Source organism: Crassostrea angulata, unplaced genomic scaffold (assembly GCF_025612915.1).
Source record: "Crassostrea angulata isolate pt1a10 unplaced genomic scaffold, ASM2561291v2 HiC_scaffold_1, whole genome shotgun sequence".
NCBI classification, from domain to species: domain Eukaryota; kingdom Metazoa; phylum Mollusca; class Bivalvia; order Ostreida; family Ostreidae; genus Magallana; species Magallana angulata.
Window position 1 is genome coordinate 132,221 of NW_026441566.1, and position 5,822 is coordinate 138,042.

Sequence of the window (5,822 nt, forward strand, 5' to 3'; positions counted from 1 at the left end):
CATGAGCTGCGGGTGATGTATTTAATTTTAAAATCGTCTGTTGCTTTTAAAATTTTTAATGGGTAGTTCTACATGTTACACAGGATATCTCAATTTCTCAAAAATATTGCTAAAAATATATTTTTAAATAATCGGATCTTTAATAGTCGTTTTTCCTAACGAAAGGGTAGGGTTTCAAAGTATGATTGTCGTTTTCATACCTTTAAAATTAATAAGCTAATTCGCTTTCTCGTTAGTGAATTGGAAAGAATAGATTTATTATTTATAACATTGTTGAGAGTTTCACAAGACAGTAAAAATATGCGGGCAGGTCATAGGTTTCCGACAATATTTTAGCAACACAAATATAGGAAATAACAATTAAAACCTTTTTTTTTTTAAGCAACATTTTTATCATCTGGTCTCTCGTGCGAAACCATCCTTTGTCGCTAATTCAAGATTAGCTTACCTATGTAATTCATATTTTTCGCGAAATATTTCATAACTGATTTGGACAAAAGCTAATAACATTGTAAAAAAAACATCAAAAGAATAAAAGCTATACTTGTACAAAATATCATAGGTCTAGGAAGTCTGTGAATATAAATGCGTTGATCTGAAAACAATTGCAACCATCTGTAACTTTTTTCTAAATATCATATACGTAGTTACATTTGAGATAGATTTAAAATACTAAAGCTACCGATTTATTCTACAGAATTCTTCAAAAAAGCAATCGAGTTTTGCTTTCCACGATTCTTGTGTTTTTAAATCAATGGCTGTTGCAATTATTTCTGTGAAACCAAAATGAAGCTTGAATTCAAACAATCTTTTGTCACGTGAATCATCAGAAACCTTGACAAGAATGTGACCAATTTTCTTGCATCCTTCTTCATGACAGTACTGAACCTCTCTGTCTGAGCGATAAATTTCTACACTTATCAGGGAAGAATTAAACGATCTAAATGTCTTCTCTATGCTTGTCTTCCCTATTTCAAGCTCTTGATTTCGTTTTATTAGGCAATCAAAAATGCCCGAACATATCGTTTTTCCCTCTTCATTGGTATATTTACAAACCAGAGGGTGTTCACCATCGACAAAGGGGAGATCGGCGGCGACACCATAGTAGGGCCTACTCCTCCGAACTACACAATTAGGGAACTCGCCAAAATTATCTAGCTGATGTCCCTGTTCTATCCTTTTTCGAGCTATAATCTCAGCATTGTGTCCAAACAACACTGCTCCCATCATCACAGCAGTGCTGCCCTCTCGCGGATTAACAATTGCCTTGTTTGGAAACTCCATCTGTATTTCTTTTTGAAGCATTGGACATTCGGAGAACCCCCCAACAAGCAATATGATATCAATATCTTCCACGTCTTTCTCTTTAAACAAATTCTTCAAGTGTTTTACAATATCTTTGATTGGGCCAGCAAAAACTGTGTCTGTAAAATACAATTCCTTAATGCGCAGCTTTGGATCTCTACATTTTATCTTCTTACTCAATTCCATTTCTTGCAACCTAATTTTAACTGAATTTTTTCTGCTTTTGTTTGCCTTCTTGAATTTCTCAAATAGCATACCGAAGTGTGAAAACGTAATCAATTCGTCAGGATTGTTGTGTCCAATGTTACGTTTATTAACCTCAAAACCTCTCCACATTTCTAGCCAGTCTGATGGAGAACTATTCTTAAATTCATGTACAACGTTCTCTCCAAATATGTCATTAAGAAGTTCGAAGAACAGGTCGTCCACGTTAGTTCCTCCGACATTTTTTCCAGAAGCACAGTGTAACTCTCTCAGAGATTGGTCATCCTCAACGCTATAAGCTGTAACGTCAACTGTTCCCCCTTTGAAACAAAGACAATAACATGGTTTTATCATCAAAAATGAAATACTAATGGGCTGATTTGATAACAACGAACTAAACAGTTGACTTACCCCCACAATCTATAACCATGAACTTGTTACCAGATTTAAACGTCTGTACACTTTTTGATCAGTGCTAAATGCTTACAGAGCAGAGCTGTGGACTCCGGTTCTAACGCTAGAACGAGATTATCGTCTTTAATACCTGCCTAAACATGAGGAAAAAACTAACGAACTTCCAATCAACACATTTAATCATATAACACTTAAAATTATAACATATAAACCTGTATAGCTGCTTCTTGCATGAACTGCTTTGCTTGGTCATGCCAAATTGCAGGAACTGTTAGGACCCACAATACGAAGGTTAATCGAAAAAAACTTTTGTCATAGCTATGTTACTTAAACGTCATATCATTACTAAATTTGGTAGACATAATTTAGCAATAGTTTCAAAAAATTTGCAAGAAAAAAATTAATAAATTCCTTTATTTCTAAGAATTATTTAGAATCTAATCCTGCAAAAAATGAGGTCACGGCGCACGGTCAAGATTTGTGTTATGTCAACATAAAACAATATAATGTTAAAAGTAATATCTCTATAAATTGGGATTAAAACCAAATAATATTGAAACCTCAAATTAAGTATAGTCTTGGTATTCTTTTTACCAAATAATGACAGGATATATTGTTTTGTCAAACAGATTTTAGTAACTAAAGACAGATAGTCCTCTTAGAATTGACTAAAAACATCGACGTCGCCGGACGTCACGGCGCAACGAGAAGTACAAACAAAATTGATTTAACTCAGAAAAAGCCGATACAAGCTATGAAAATGCTCAATGGTGCAAAAAAAAAGGCAACAATTATTTGCAACTTTTTGTTAAAATGTAATAAATTTTGTGGGGGTGTTGGTAATTATATTTTGAATATAAAACAGTCCGAAAGAGAGTAAAATATCTGTAATTATTTGGTCAAAAATAAGTAACGTCAACCGATGTTCAGTGTTATCCCTACTGTACACTAAGAGATACACGGATAGAAAATGAAAAATTTGAAAAACTAACATATGATTCTTGAACAAATGTATGCAAATATGATGTTAAGTGGTTCAGTGCCATTTGAAATTGTAAGGAGAAAGGCACAAGAGACTAAGCGCGATATAAAGATGGGGTATATCCATAAACTGTGCATGTCTTGACGTCATATTTTGAACGTTACCGTGCGCCGTGGTGACAAAACATGTTGTTTTTAAAAAGGGGTAACAATAATACCGTTTCATCATATGTCTTTCATATTGCATTTCATAACTATTAATAGCGAATATATTTGCTGTGAACCATGAGCCTTTAATTCAATGTATTATAATTAGCCTTCAAAACCTTTTGTTTGTGGACATTTCATATTGTTTAACATGAAATTAAACCAACCAAATAATCTCCATACAACTTCATTTTAAATCTTCAGAAGTAAAGGCATTCTGCAACGCTGTATTTTTTTCTTCGTCTTTTTTGTCATCGGTGTCATCGCTTTCGACGTCCTCTTTACTGTCTTGCTCTTCCTGAGCTTTCTCCGCTAACTGGGCATATTTCTTTTCTGTTTTGTACCCAAAACAATTAAAGTTTTCCGCCTTATTAAACAAGATGCTGGTCGGTGTTTTGAGTGCATCATTTCTGTGTTGTGCCATACTAGATTCGATTCAATATTTAATATGTTCCTCCCATAATCTGGTCGCAAGGAATAAGCATATCAAATGTATGTAGTCCCACAGTCAATAGCGCACACAACGGGCTAAAAACTGAAATGATCATCCATTAGGAAACCAAAACATCCTCAGTTTATTACGCAACTGTTTAGCTGTTTCGGTTGCGAGTATAGATCTTGCAGCGTAAACAGTCGGTATCCATATCAGTTGGTATCTGTCCTCTAAGGCTGGTTGACTGTTGAAGGTCTTCTTTTTGTGACTGAGTTTAATTTAGTAACTAAAAAAATATAATATTTAATGCACTGTCATATAAGATCGTTATTAAAAAAACCCATCATATTTCAATTTTTTCAATAAATGTTTTTTTAACTTGAACTTTACTTTCGCTTTTATCTGATTGCCGAATACCTAAATGCTCGCATATATGCTTATAAGTTCAGGCATTTTGCAAATAAACTACAAAATTGATAGACCAGAGTAACTGTGTACACCTTTGGTATTTCAACGTGTGAGGTTATGTCCGTAAACTATTATTAGATTTTAACTGATGAGTAATTATTGTGAAATGAATCAAAAACCTACTTTCGTTTTTGATAAACAAGCTCGAAGTAGCAAAAATAAGAGTAAGGTGGTGGACACGCTTTGGCGGATCCAAGTTAGGGGTAGATTGCATCAAAATGTATACTTGCAATGAAATAATATTGAATAATTACGTAAAGAATGTATATTTGCTGGTAACTTATTTCGAGAATACTCAAAAGTTAATATTTGACAAACGTTGAACAAATAACACTGCAGAAAATTATTTAAAATGTCAGGAAATTCATATTCCCTCTTATCAACATTTCTATATTACTATAAATTCTTTTTAACATTAAAACTTTAACCTCTAAGACATAATGCAGGTTGGGGTTTAAAGGGTTTTTTTTAAATTTGTCGCATTATAAGGCGATGCTTCTCTGTTTTGTTCCATAGTTAATTGCACACCAAAAAAAGTTCATTTAGATATATACAAAACAAAACTTGTAATGTTTTTTCAAATATTCATTTATTTTTTATAATTGAGGTTTCTTAATTATTTCTACTGCTTGTGAATAATGTTAAGGTTATTAGTTACAATTGATTTTAGATTAAGTATCCAAATATATATGCTACTTTATATATTCATGCACTTTCTCATTCAATACATCGATATCTGAATCATTTCAAAAAACAAATTTGTAAAATTGTATTAAAATATTGACAGAATAATGGTTTGTTTTTTTTGTGTTCTTTCAAGTCCCTGTAGTCACTGAATGATCTATAACCGCAACAAAAGCAGCTGAAAATAGCGACGTCTGAATGAACTTTTCATATAAAAAATGGGTATTTGAAGTACGCTGGCAAACATTTCTCGCATATCTATTTATTGACAGGTGTAATAAGTTGTTTAGTTGAATCAGTAATAAGCTAAGATATTAAAGGGGCAAGGTCACGATTTGGGTCAAATTCTTTTCTGTTTTTATTATGTACAATGCTTTAGGAATGCATTTCCAATGACCAAATGAGAGTCAGTATTGAAGTTATAAGGAAGATACAGGACTCATAATTCTTTGTCGTGTAAACAAGGCTCGTGCCCTGCTTTTGTTTACATTAGTTCAATATACCGGTAAAAGTTATTTTTCAAGCTGATTTTTCCATCTTCTTATTCAATTCAAGCATAATTAAACAGATCTCAACGTTTACCACATTCATTTTCGGTATAAAACTTAATTTTCACTTCAACGTTCAAAATGTAAACAAAGTTAATGCTTTGTTTACATTGCAAAGAATTGTAAGCTCTGTAATTCGATTTAAACTCAACGAATGACACTTAAAATTTTGGTTGCCTATTTAAAATGCCCCACTGAAGCAATATAAACATTAAAATTGGGAAAATAATTTTTGATCAAAATCGTGACCATGCTCCTTTAAAGGGACAATTAGGAGACGAAGAGGATTGTAAAGTAAATACTGAAGAGTTTCAAGCAAAACTTCCAGGTGATATGACAGTTTTATATAAATCCAAAATGGCGGCGAGGTGTACCTTGTGATTTATTAGTTAGAGGGTGTATAGTTTTTATTATGTAAAAAAGGTTAATGTCAGGTGCCTCTGGGCTTTCCTGATGTATGATTATAGAAATACATCTGCTTAATATTTTGCAAAATACAGAAATGTGAATCTCGTACATTGTATATATACTAGTGTAACGGGATGAGCGGAGGCTACTCCAAACAACAACAAGACATC

At 32.9% G+C, this 5,822-nt stretch overlaps 1 pseudogene; it reads right to left on the bottom strand.

Annotated features, from left to right (window-relative positions):
- Positions 1–3,663, bottom strand: LOC128168507 (heat shock 70 kDa protein 12A-like; annotated as a pseudogene).
- Positions 3,664–5,822: the final 2,159 nt, after the last annotated feature.